This window comes from Pagrus pagrus, assembly GCF_965226575.1.
Source record: "Pagrus pagrus genome assembly, chromosome: 3".
NCBI lineage: Eukaryota > Metazoa > Chordata > Actinopteri > Spariformes > Sparidae > Pagrus > Pagrus pagrus.
Window position 1 is genome coordinate 21,479,094 of NC_140187.1, and position 14,531 is coordinate 21,493,624.

Consider the following 14,531-nt stretch of genomic DNA (forward strand, 5'->3'; position numbering starts at 1 on the left):
TGAGAGGGACAAAGGTGAGCCGACTGATTTGTTGCAGTCGCTAAAATAATAGAGCAATTTCTTTCCTTAATGCTCACGGTCTGCTGTTGACTCACACAGACATACACACACGCGCGCACACACACACACGCAGACAGGCAGGTCTGCTGAGAACAGGCTGTTCGCTCAAATCGTCCTCAAACAATGAAGTGCTGAACAGATCACATCAATCTCTCTCAAGAGAAATATTAGTTTCCCCCACCTTCCTTCCCCCACCCACACATACTGTAGGGGGCCGCGGAGTTGCGTATGTGTTTCTTGTGCCTGCACTCCAGTGTGTGTGTGTTAGCGTGCGATCTATGTGACAGTGTGCAGCGAGCTAGACAGTGGAAAAAAGATACATTTTCAGCTTGTCTCAAATTTACCCCGAGTCCCCCGCAAGGCTTACACAACAAAATAGTCAGTGAGATTCCACCGCCACGACCGTCCCGCCGAGACATAAAACAACCTCTAACTGGCGACTCACTGCACATCAATTACACCTTTATTTGCTGGCTGGAGGAAAGGTGGGAGAGGCCTTGTTTTCAGTGCAGCTTTAAAAGGGATTTCGCTGCAATAGCAGTGCAATGATTTATATTTTTTTGCCAATTTAAATAGCAGCGGTATGATCTTAAAATGTATGCTCTCACAGGTGAAAGCATACTTGAATAGGCAGGATGTTGCATGAGAAGTTTTTTAATATCAGAATTTGTAAATTTGAAAGCAAGACGACGGAAGACTGACTGATAAGGCAGGTGTGGGTTTAAAGAAGTTTCTCTTTTTTGTGCAGTTTTAAGACTTTTTTAAGAAAGGCGTTCTCTCCCCTTCTCACTCTCCCAGCCCCCCACTAATCTCTGTATATTAGCTCTCAGGAAGGGAAAGCTCTCTCGGTGTGTTCTGGCTGTTTTAATATCTGTCAGCTTCATCCTGTGCTCCATCCCTCTGCTTCCTCCTCTCTTATTTTGGCTCTCTGTTTCCTCCTGTCTTCATATTTCACTCCTTTGTTTGACTCCTCCGTCCCCGTCTCCGTTCACTCTATCAGTCCTCGTCAGTGACCGGCAGCGGACAACTGCGTGTGCACAAGTGTGTGTCCGTATTTTAGAGACAGATGATGAGGTCCGCGCCATTTGGTGCGTCGTCTTGGCATTCCTCATTTCACCCAGTGCTTTTTGTCAGAGCGACCCAGGTTTCTTGACACTCCATATAAACACACTGATTACAGCTAGAGCTGTGGGACCCGTGTGTATGTGTGTGCGTGAGTGATGCCTAGTGTGCACCTGTGTTTAAGTGTTAACTCTGCAGCTCCATCTATTCAGTTACATCTATTTCAAACCAGGTTACGTGCAGAGATACCCATTTTTTCCATGTTTAATTCCAAGAATATGTCTAATTAACTGAATAAAATACAGCCAGCAATGTAACACCCTTTGATATCCATTACTGTTGAGATTGAATTGACAACATGCCCTTGGGACACAGATTGGATAACTGCACACTGAAACATTCTTTCAACTGAATCAAAACTATTGAACCAAATGTTTCTCTTTAGAAAATGATTTCTGTGCCTTTGCTGTGGATTTCATCTTAATATGTTACACAATTTGGCACAGAACCACTCAAGTGGCTCATACTAGGTAGTTAGTACAAGTGGTCCCTCATTATCAAAAACATTTATTAAACATATGTCTGTAAATGCACGATACATCACATGGAAATTGGCTTTCACACAGAGTATCTGATGGCCTTTGAACTGATCGAATCATCAATAAAGGCAAACTTACTTTGTAAATGATTTTTGCAAACAAAAGACACCTCAGTGACTGTGACCCTGTTTATGTGAAACAGGCTGTCTGATCAACTCAACACTTTTAATTAACAGAGTTGTAAGATACTGTGTCAGAACATCCAGTGAAAACATTGAATATCACACATCAGCTTTATAGGAACTAAGAAAACAGGCTTGTTTCAGACTTAATAATGCATTTTTTAATAATCCATTATGTTTTTAGAAGATTTATATGAGCCTTAGCAGCAAGGGAATTTCTTAAGACATAAAAAAGCATGTAATCCTTCAAGTTTATTGAAAACATACGAATCACCATACTTGGAGAGGCCTGAATCACGCTGGATAGTGACGATACTATTCAACAACCTTCTCTCCTAAATTTAGCCAAACTCATATTTATGCCACGGTTCAATTTGCTGATGCTCCAGGCAGCCCTTGTCTCTAGGCAGCTGCTTCTTTTCATATGACAGCAATCAGTGTAACCTGGAGATTTGGTCTGAGGCACAAGCCACTTATCAGCCACAACTGTTAAAAGGACCCACAGGTGAAGTCACTAACATTGATCATCGTGTTACAATGCAATCTTCTGACAGTTAACCTTGGCTCATGGCTTTCATGTGGATGCCTCTTGACATCAACCAAAACACTGTTGCAGACCAAGTACAACACCTCATGGCAACAACACTTCCTGAAGGCAGTAGCCCTCCAGGAGGTCAATGCGTTCTGCCACACTGCAAAAATTTCTCAGGATTGGCCCGAAGAATGTGACAAAGAGCATTGACCTGGCCTCCAAACTCCTCAGAGCTCAATCCGATTGAGCATCCATAGGATGTGCAGCAGCAAGTCCGATCCTTGGAGCCCCCGCTGTGGATCAGACTTGGCCTTGACCCCTAGAGGCATTATCACAAGACCTCTGGGGGTGTCCTGTGCTACCATGCACCAAGGCGTTGGTGGTGGATCCTTCGAGTCCTGTGGGTTGGGAGTTGGGGCTTCAATGGATCAGATTTGTTTCGCAAGTCCCATCGATGCTCGATTGGATTGCGATCTGGGGAATTTGAAGGCCAGGTTGACGCCAGGAGTGACATTGCCATGAGGGGATGGACTCAGTAGGTTTGATGTTTTCTGTGTTTCTGTAGGTGCCGTTTTTTTTTGTTGTCTTTTCTATTCACATTTAGGCTAAATAATTTACATGCTCCTTCAGTTAATTTCACACAAACTGCTGTTGTTGCTGCTGGGTATATCAAGGACACCATCTCCTGTGCGGTAGAAGGCTTTACCATCCATCCAACGCTGCATGTGTAGAACGGTAGTTGTTAAAGCTTTTATGGTTGTGTTGTGTAACGTGACAGCTATTCACAATATGTGGAAATAATTCAAATTATCACCATAGGTCAAAGTCTTGAAATAGTGAGGCAGTATTTAAGTGCTTCCATCTGAATTAAGCCCAAGGAAGGAAAAGCTTACAAACCTCTTTTAGCATCTCTGACCTCATTACATTTACCTTGCACCCATAAAAACATAGATTTTTTTCTGTATCATTTTGTCCTCTTTTTTTAATAGATGCTAAGAGCAGGCATGCTCATTAAGGATACTTCTACTTCACTTACAATGTAATATGCATTTGAATGTCTGTACTGTGCTGTTTACATGAACTCTGGACATTTTTATCTGTGCGGACGTTAAGTTAAATTTTGCACGGGTATGAAGAGTATCTTGCCATTCACTTCTGTTCCATTTAATTTAATTTCATTCCAGTCTGTTCTCTTCTGTTGTCCTGATCTGTTAGCTGTGGACTTTGTCTCTGAGCATCATTTCTACAGAAAATAAGATATTTTGTGGTCTTTAGGTATGACAGATCATATAAAACTGTTTATCAAACTATGACAACAATAACATGTCTAACACCAGGAGCTATCGTGTACTATACTGATACAATTTAAACAATAATCAGTGCTCGCTGAATGTTTAGAGTGGTACATTAGTAATCTGAAACTGATTATGTTTAACTTTCAGTAGCTGATTATATTTTATAAGACATTTTTGGTCAGGTTAGACGCGGAGATGTTTGTGGACTGATCCAACCAAACCTTTAAGTCACCTTGAGTAGGTTTATTGCAAACGTCTTCCTGCTTGCTGTTTGGCTATGGACAGTCAGCAGCAAACTACTGCATGAATTGGTTGCATTCATAGACCATTGTCCATTGTCCATTCTGCATATCTGCGGCAACTCTTGTACTCCTATTGAAATTCAGAGAGTTTTTCTGCTACTGATTGTGAAACCTGAGAGGCCAAGGTGGAACTAATTCTCTCAGCCTTGTTAGCGAAGGCTCCCGCACATTGTTTGCCGCACAAATGTGTCTCTCCCCTCCAAAGCTGGCCCATTCTCATCTCTCTATTTGCTTTTATGTCTCAAGTACATTATTTTGTTATTATTATTAACCAAAAAAGCCGAGCTCTCTCTCTGTGTCTCGCTTCCAGGAGTGCGGAAATTGAATATTGCATTTAAAAGTCAATTTCCACGATGGGATTACGCAAATCAGCCTCTCCCTGTTTCACCCTTTTGCTTCCATTCATCTCTCATTCATCCTCCTCCACCTTGATGCATCTCTTCATTTGCTGTGGTTTACTCTATTCATTTGAAGACATGTTTTTTCACGCTCAACAGCCCCGACTCATGTTTTTCCACTTTGCATTGTTACGTTGCCCCCAGCCAACCTGTGTGTGTGTGTGTGTATGCGTGTGTGTGTGTGTGTGCGCGCATGTACAAATTTCTTGTCTAGGCTTTTTCAACCGCAAAAATAAGAGGAAGAGAAAAAAAAACAACACCTAAGAGCTATTACTCCTCTGAAATGTAATGCTTTTTGGTCAATGCAATTTAACTATTAGGAGTGTGAGTTATTTATTTATCTTTCTATCCATCCATTTGTATTGAAAGAGGGGAAATTGGTGAAATTGTGTGTGTGAAGTGAATTAGGAGAAGGAGACTTGGTTGAACAAAGGCACACATTAATAGCCCACAGCCACACCTTACCCTGAGTCAACTGGTCCGTCATTCTGACTGTCCCTCCAAAACATGCTCAGAGGAAGGATCCTATACAGGTGCTTATAGATATCCTTAAAGCAATTAAAGTAGATTCAAGGGGAGAAACTTGTCGGATTAAAATGTAGAGCTGGCATTGTGGTGAGAGATGTTGCTCAGTTTGGCAAATTCATATTATATTGTTATAATCATATATTCAGTTCCGTATTATGATATATTCAATATTTTTTGCTCCTCCTGCCTCCAAGGCCACCAATGATAGAGGCAGTTTTTACATTATAAACCATATAATGGTTGTAGTAAGAACAGCTGGACCCAAAAGTTGATGCCAGACAGGGAGTAGATTTGAAAGGTGAATTTATTGATCACAAAGGCAATCACTGGTTGGTGCTGGTGGAGACTCACGGTTACGCGAGTTGCTGGCTCAGGCAGTCAGAGTGTGTGGGGTGACAGAGTACTGGGAGGCTGGGTGGCGAGTGGTAGAGGAGATGGTCGGCAGGAATGGTCCGGTCACACTGGAAGAGGAGAGAAACTGGATTAAGGCGCTGGCGAGTGAACATGAAGAAAGCTTCTAAATACAAATACTCTAGAGACACTGAGAGAAACCAAGTACCACTGGAGCTGGCAGCGGGCAGAGGGAGGGTCTGAGTAGAAGTGCTGATTACGTCCAATGTGCTGCAGGTGTGTGGACCGGCAGAGCTCTGGCCAGCAGAGAGCCGCGCCCAGCCTCACCAAGCACCTCTGAAAAACAAAGTACAGAAAAACACTACAAAAACAGGCCGCCACAAAGTCCAATCATAACACCACTTTAGTTATTTCTTTCCAAGGTTTTTCTCAAGTGCTCCGGTCAGTAACTGGAAGGTGTGGTTGCAGTAGCATGAAGCCTCAGCCAACGGCCCACACAACAGATGCTTTTAATCAACACTGATGTGCAAACGCACACACACTTCTGCAGGAAGGAGAACGATCTTTAAGGAATATTTGGAAGGCATGATTTGAATTTACTAACTGACAAAAGCCCATAAAAGAAGGCAGGATGGATTATTTAATTAGTACGAACTCTGAACAATTCATTTTGTTGCAGACAATGAAGGTCTGAAAATCTGATGAAATTTGTGAAAATTATGGATTTTTTGTGATATTTGAAGATGTATGTGCAGCATTGTGGATGTAGCTTCTCTCTCATGCATACATGATTTATGTATTGCCCTGATATGATTCTTCCTATGGAAGCCCATTTCCACCGGTTAAAGGAAAAAATTGATGAAAACTTGAAAAAAAATCATTATATATCTCTATATTCCCATGGCAAGACATAATTATGTGGTAAAAAGTTATGAATATGAGATAAATATGATTTTTGTGTCTCAATTTCGACATTATCTAATAATTTCAATTTCATAATCTCATAATAATCACTTTTAAATCTCATAATTTCGAACTTGTTATGTCAATCATATTTATGATTTTTTAAATTCGTAATCTCAACTGTTTTTTATATCATAATTTTGACTTTCTATCATAATAATTGCTTTTTTAAACTCATAATTTCTACCTTTTATCTCATGATTATGGCTTTTTACACTCATAATTATGACTTACCCTGGGAATATTTTTTCATCAAGCTTAGTTTTCATTGTATCCCTTTCTTTAACTTGCGAAATGGGCTTCTATATTTATCATTTATTTACGTCAAAGCAGAAATTCTTAATTGACTCTGCACAAAGCCTGGACATGCCAAGTTTTATATGTATATAGGTTAATAGTTTGTTGGCTCAGGTCCTAAACACAGTTGCTGCTTCCTCTCAGTTACTTTTGAGTGTGTAGGTCAGGTGAAATGCAGCCCCTCGACCCTTAAACACAGAGTGAATGAGAGACGATGCTGTACGTGCCCAGCTCGTTACATATACTGTATGTCACATAATGTAACAAGTTCAGTAGTAGTTTTAGCAATTCATCACTTTAATATTTTAACATTCAATTATTGGATTATGCAAACTGTGAATATTTTATGTCCTCACTTTGAGATAAAAAGTGGCTTAAACAATATCAATATCTGCAAAATGAACAAAATGTGAAGCTCTGGCCTCCCAGTCCTCTGCCACCTTTCACCCTCCCTCTCTCTCCTTGTCTCTTTGCTGCTTTCTTCATTTTCTGCACCTCTCCAGACGGCATCTCTCACCCGCTCCACTTTCCTCTCTGCTTGTTTACAGTAAGCAGGTCCGAGCAGGATGGTTTTACCTTTTATGGCCATTCTTTATCCACGGTAAAAGTGCACTAATACAACGGTATGCTACCCACCTCCCCCTCCTTTTTCTGACCTCCCGGATGGGGTGCCAGGGGTGGGTGGACTGTGCGTGTGTGTGTGTGTGTGTGTGTGTGTGTGTGTTTGTGCTTGTGTGTGTGTACAGACTGGATCACCAAGTCTGTGAAGCATTCAATTTCTGATGTGTGGTAAAAGCACCTTTTTAAAATGTCTCCCTCGTCTACATAGACAGATAGCGTCTGAGGCAGAGGTTTGTTTTGAATGTCTGTCTGTATAAAAATCTCCTCTCACAAGTGTTTAGGTTAGACTGGGGGTCCCTATGTCTGACACACACACACACACACACACACACATGCACACACTCACAAGGCAGGCAGGTGTTACTGAGTTAGACCTGCTGCAAACACATCCAAGCTTTCAAGGGAAGGAGTGTGAACATATAGAAAGAGATGACATATAGCTTTGTGCAGACAGAGTGAGCAAGGACTGGAAATGTCATGTGTCAAAGCAATCTCATTACAGATTTTTTAATTTTTCTTTTACAATTGTTAACACATATTTCTTTATGCTGAGTTCACTTTTTCAAAACAGTCTGCACAAAAGTTGTCAACGTGGACTGAAATGTGGATCAATTTTCATTGCTTTCTCACAAAATGCATTGAATTATGTCATTTTTTAAATTTCATATATTGTTTTCTCACTCAAACTCAATCAACTCAAAACTCTATTTACAGTTTTACATTTCAAGTTCTAACAACACAACACTGAGAGCCTATTTTCATTCCTTGGTTACCTTGATGAAAGACAGATGAGGAAAGGTGGCAGGTGAGGCTAAAATATGAATTATAACTTGTTCCCCCTTCCCAGGTCGTCAAATACTGATGTTTTGTCATGTCCCTCGTATGGTTTCATTTGATTTTATATAAGGATTCAAGTCTGGCAGGAGACAATATTTTTTAATTACTTGATAAAGCATTTGTTCAACAAAAATACCCTTTGGTTTTCATGCGTCTAAGGGTCATTGCAACTGGTAATAATAGTTAATTGTTAAACGTGGTGATTGCTGTGGTGTGTGTTTGTAAGCTTGTTAGAGGTTGTCAGCTGGTCTTGTTTGTTTCTGCTGACCGCTGCTCATCTCCGTTAATGTTCATGACGGCATACAAAGTGTTCAGAAACATGTGGCCTGCTTAAATTTTGTCTTGCAAAGATAAATATCCAGTCATTAAATAAGAGAAATGCTTGCAGCCGCTGCGTTGTTTTAAGATCACTTCAAGATAACTGCTGTAAATTGTCCGGGTGATGCACTGCCCTCGCAGCTGAGTTCCGCTTTTTTCAATCTGTCAACATCATGCATTAATTAACACTAAGATTTTTTTTTTTTTTTTAACATTTATGAATCAATTCTAGATCGCAGGAGAGGAATCGAGATTCTTTTGTTAACAGATTTTTTTACCCACCCCTAGAAACTTGTGCGTCTGTATCTACTAACTCCACTATAAACCCATCCGGGGCAAAATGAGCCACTCAGAGCAACTGCTCTGGCTGTCTATTAACTCCGATATTAACCCAAGTAGCATATAGAGACATGACCTCCACTGCTGTTCGTGTCCTGCGTGAAACCAAAAGTCAGCGATCTTTTCCTAAACCTAACCGAAACCAAAGTTTTGGGGCCTAAACTTTGACACTGCTGCCAGAAAGCCATTCTAACCAGGTGTTTATGATGGCTTTCTCGCACAAAAGCTTGAAGGAAAACTTCCCCCACAAGGTTACCTTTCGTGTTTGTTTGAAATGCTGAGGTATGTGACAAAGCATCAGTATTTAATGATGTGGGAGTGGGAATGGGTTGTGTTTCAAATGTTTTGTTCGGAAAAGTACATTGCAAATGTTAGAATAACTATTGTGGTGCCACCAGCCAGTAAGGAGAACGATCTGAAGAGTTTTGAACTCAGTATAGGAAAATGTGCGCTACAAAAAAAACACAATATATTTAGACAGCATTAATTGCTTTTCTGACTGAACTCTGTAATTCCACTCTTAAATGTCGCTGTTATTCTCTCTTCTCCAACACTTCAGATCTTCTCCATTGATGCTCTTTACTATGTGTCAAGGCCACCATGTTGGCAGAAGCATCTCAGAGAACTGCCACTATTACCACCAGCTACAAAGGCGTCAAAAGCAAAAGCATTCAACAAGTAAGTGCCTGTGTGTATGTGTGTGAAATGCCTCTGTGAGCATGTCTGTTTTATTGATGTATTTGTGTGTCTGTTTGCGGCCTGTGTGCAGCAGCAGGGGCTTAAGTTAGCCACAGGGTGTGGGCTTGGACCTGACCTCCACTGGTTATGAAATGTCAACGTGTACGTTTGTGTGTGTGTGTGTGTGTGTGTGTGTGTGTGTGTGTGTGTGTGTGTGTGTGTGTGTGTGTGTGTGTGTGTGTGTCTGTGTGTGTGTGTGTGTGGCTCTGGAATGCCAGTGTCAAGGGCCTGAGAAACAGCCATGTACAAACAAACACAGGCTCGTCTTTCCCTGTTGCCCTCCTCTGGTCCCTATCACTCACACTCACAATCACACACACACTCACATACGCACACACACACACGCACACACACACACAGTGCGGTTGCATGGGAGCGGTGTTTATTGTCTCAGTGTTAACTAACGTTGCTGCCATATCTGGCCTCTGTAATTAGATTTACCTTTCCATGTTTTTCTTTCCCTTCATTCAGCCCTCTCTTGCCTTTTTGCTTTCTCTTTCTCCATCAAAGTTGTTTTTCTTCCATGAGCGGCCCGCGCAGAGGGAAGGGGTGAAGGTAAGGAGGAGAGGAGGAACCCAACTCCACATCTTCTCCTTACTTACATCTTATTTTTCTCCCCTGACTCTGTCACCTGTTCCCTGTCTCCTTGATTTACGTGGGAACAGCAGCACCCTGAGGTTCCTCCCAGAGCGTTGCCAGGGGGATCCCTGCTGTCTCCCTCTGCCCCTCAACACCCTCACCCCACCTGGAGGGATGGCATACCTTGCTGTGGGCAAACACGCAGGAATCCCCAAAACACAAACATACAGTTACATTTCAAGCTGAACAGACACTCAGTGGGTCCCTCCTTTAGTCCCAAGGTGTCTCCTCTGTGCAGTTAAAAGAGTGTGTGTTAGTGTGTGTTTTCCCTACAGAGCTGAGGTTGCAACCTGCTGTCAGGGGAGATGTTGTGATCTCTCTATTGTTGTTTTACCTTTTATCCGTTCTCTCCTTCGGTTATGTCTCTCCTCATCAGCTGGTCCCAGATGCTTTGGGATGTGGAAACAAACAAACACAGAAAAACCACACATGCTCACAGATACGTAGCAATTGTAAACCAAAAGGTTTGTTTTAATACTCATTATCTCGTGACACAGGAGAGAATACTTGCTCCGAGTTTTGTTTAAAGTCAACGGTAATCTGTGTGTGTGTTTCTGTTTGTGTGTGTAGGCGGCTGATTTTAGCAACACTCTTTTTAGTGATACAGTCTCTGGTTCTGTTTTGGAAAGAAAGCCTAAAAATGTCCCACTGCTGGTTGAAGTGACCCCGCGGTGCCAGCTGTAAACTCCTCTTATGGTAGTGTTATGACCATGTGTACAGTACTGTGTGTGTGTACGTCTATGTGGGCTACGCCACTTTGTTTTCCCCTCGAGATTTAAAGCCTTACATGGAGACAAACAGACACCAGAAGCTAACATGGAAGTTCCCCAGACAGGTTTTTTGTTGTCTGTGTGTCCTTCTGTGTCTGTGTGCAGATAAACCTTGGAGGCCCATGGGTGAAGGCTAGCATATCAAAGGTTCAGTAAGCAGGGTATTAAGTATCACTCCCCCGCTAAAGAAGGTTTGGTCCTGTTTAGAAGTGACAACAATAGGTGGCAAAACATCACTAGAGGGGCGAAACCCAGTCCGCTATGCCCTGAAGTACCAGGCTTTTAATCTCTCTAGTTTAAATTTGATGGGCCTGCTGCTGTCAAAATGAACATTTCCACATTTGCCGTCTTTTGTCCTTTTTTTCTTGCAATTTTTACACCTGGTTCGCTCTTGTTTCTGAATGCCGAGACATGTCTGGATGTACCAAAGTGAAAGACAGGAGAGTTGAGTGCAAGAGGGAATAAAAAAAAAAGAAAACTCCTCAGCTGCCCCCTTCTTTGACTCCCTCTCCCCCTCCTCCTCCTCCTGAGCCCTCCCCTCCAGGGAATGTTTTGGGGCCCAGCTCATATTTTGTTTGCACAATGCATTCCTGCAGGCTCTTTATTTATGTCAATCTTCCTTTTGATCAGAGTCCGGTTACCACCAGTTACCCACTCGCTGCTCCTGTGAGTGAAGGAACCCACCTGTGATGCAGGACTGTGTGTTTGTGTGTGTGTGTGTGTGTGTGTGTGTGTGTGTGTGTGTGTGTGTGTGTCTGCAGGAGTCTGGGGCCTTCGTTCCAGGGCAAGTTTACCGTCAATTAATATGGCTAAATGATTCCCTCACATGGTAAAGTATTTATGTAAGGTGATCTGGCTGGTGGCGGAGCCCAGGACATCTGGCTGTGATCTACACCACAGATGGTTCTACCTGCACACACACTAGCTCTACACACACACACACAGACACACACACACACACACAGAGTCTGGAGGTGGAGAGGTGAGCTAGACATTTTGTGTGCGAGTGTATGTGTGGTGAACTGTGCGTGCGTATGTGTTCTAGTGCCCGGCTGCCGCTGCTAAAAAGGAAATGGTGAAGTCAAGCCTTTCAATGGGATGCACGTACACACTGCTGAGAGAGGAGGTCACGCATGCTTGACTTCTGGGCTTGGTTAGGAGAACCAGGCTCTATGAGTGTGCACATGGACAAATTACACACAAAAAACAACAGATTTGGGGAATAACCAGAGAGCATTAGTTATATAGTATATCTCCTTGCAAAGAAATGGATGAAAACAAAACAGCTTAACGAGTAGGAAAAAGGAAATTGAGGACAACGTGCAGAATGAACACCAGTAGATCACTATTTGTCTAAACAATTACACTTGGATATCGTTCCCCCGTGCTGTTCATATTGCTGTTTGAATGATTTGCTTCAGAGTTCCATGTTTGATTCTTGATTTTCATCTGTAAGCAAAGAAATAACTGTTGTCATTTAGTTTGTGATCTGCAGTTATCACTATTAGATTTAAGTGTCAGTTTGTTGTTTGAAAAAACTTCTTTTAAGTATAGCTGCAACAATTAGTCGATTAATCAATAGGTCAATCGAAAGAGAATTAAATACCAATTATTATGATAATGGATGAATTGTTTCAGCCTTTTTTTAAGCAAAAATGTTTTTTTTAAACATTTTAAAGATGATAAGATTAATATAATTATGTCCTTTAATGTCTTTGCCCTTTAGAGAGCAGAGGCAGATGGAAAACAGGGGTGAGAGAGGTGTGTAAAGTGCAACAACAGTGGGGTTGAACCTGTGATGTTGTGGTAACCATTTGGCTGCCAATTTGCTCCAGTACACAATTTTCCTCAAACTCAAATATTAAAATCGGTAGCGGCCTCAAAACATCTTGCCTGGCAGCATCGCTTTCACCGATGACAACATTGAATGTTGTGTCACAAACTGTTAAGTTGTATATTTGGTGTCATATCCGCGCACTACAGTGACAGACTATTCAAAAAACATTTTCTACTGAACTTAATTAAAGTTTTAACTCAGATCGCAGAAACACACACTTGTTCACGTCCTGCGAAAACGTGAAAAGGAAAAATGAAAGAATAACGCTCTTTGTCCACCTGTGATGAGGCACCTCTTACTTCTGCTCAGTAGACACCAGTTGAAGAATGTGGTTGTATTGGACAGCTCCCAGGTGTGAAAGTGTGCTTTCAAAGACTCATTTTGTCCACTTTCCTTAGAGGAAAAATGTTAAAAATGCTAAAAAAAGGACACAATTTTTATTCTGATTTGCTCCTCTGTCTCTCCGTTATGGATGATGTTCATGCATGTGCTTTTCTTGGCTTGAAGAGAGATGGATGCCAGTGAATCTTTCCTTGAAACCAGCCCTCCACGCTCTTCCTCATCTCCCCCTCCTCTCCATCCTTCCATCCTGAAAGAGCCCTCAAGAGATGTGTGTACCCTCTCGCCGCCCGTATCCAAATAATTAATCCAAAGCAATTACTCTCCTCCTTCATCTGTCCGTCGGCCCGCTAACAAAACATTTCGACACGTGTCCTCATCACTCCCCTTTAATTAAGGCAGCACTATTTATCACTCCCCTTTAATTATCCTAGCCTGTTTATCAGTCTGCCTTTAATGGAATAGGCACCAGAGAGATACTCGTACAAAACACACCCCGCTACGCTTTTCCTCGCTTCTGCCAGTTTTGAACTCAAGAAGAGCGAGAGGAAAAAAAAAGAAAACCAACAAAAAACAATTAGTCAAGGAAAGCAAAACAGAGAATTAAAAAGAGGGAGAGGAGAGGAAAGAAACTCGGAGAGCTGAAGGAGATACAAGTTGTTGTTTTTGCTTCCTCTCTTGGCAATCAGGGTGATGGCCACACTCGCACACTCCGCTGTGCTTTTGTTCCCCTCGCAGAAAGCTTCCGCAGACTCCATGCAGTTCACACTGAGTTCAAACACACACACACGCACACATGCACACACAAACTGAGATCAAACACACCTCCACAATAGTTCTTTTGTGTTCAGTAACCATGGTTTCTGTCAGGTTTAATGCCTAGCAACATGTGTCACGGGGCAGCCACTCACTGAGAAGGGGAGGGCCGATGGTGCACTTCACAACAGCACAAGTGTTTGACCATGAAACAAATTTTACTATCGTGGCACTTGCTTAGAGGAGTTTGAACAGTAGGAGGTTTTTTTTTTTTTTTCCAGTTTCTACCTACACACAGCGGACGAGTGTGGCTATGGTATGCTTGTATGTGTGTGCGAGAGCGAAAGACCATGTTTTGCCTCTCCTCACTAGCTGCATTAACAGAGTTGTCCATCAACCGTTAACCAGCTCAGACAGAGGAGAAACCCACAGGAGAAGGGAGGCAGCTGCAGGATCACACCCAGATACAGTGCTCCTCCCCTGGATCCGAACCCGCAGGCCCGGCTGTAGCTCGCTGGGCCTGGGAGCAATTTGGTGAATGTAAATTGTAACCACACATGGGTTGGACCACTAGTAGAGTTTCACACATACACACCCACGCACAGACGAACACACACCTTCACACACACACACACACACACAAGCTGCTGGTAGGGTCAGAAGTCTGGGTGTCACACCCTGTCATTGCAGATTAAGTTATGCAAAGTGAGGTGGTCGGGCAGCCAACCCCTAGGGCTTAACAAGCAGGAAACACTAATTGGGTCGGCTTGCTGATTGCCATAATTGCTACTGTGTGGTGTGTGTGTGTGTGTGTGTGTGTGTGTGTGT

The 14,531-nt window shown here is 42.4% G+C and overlaps 1 long non-coding RNA gene across 1 annotated transcript in view; it reads left to right on the forward strand.

Moving 5' to 3' along the window:
* Nucleotides 1-14,531, forward strand: part of LOC311254630 — a 34,331-nt gene that overhangs the window by 4,516 nt on the left and 15,284 nt on the right. Inside the window, exon 2 of the long non-coding RNA XR_014622269.1 lies at nucleotides 9,184-9,302. This is a non-coding gene — a long non-coding RNA (uncharacterized lncRNA). The remainder of the gene's footprint in view (nucleotides 1-9,183; nucleotides 9,303-14,531) is intronic.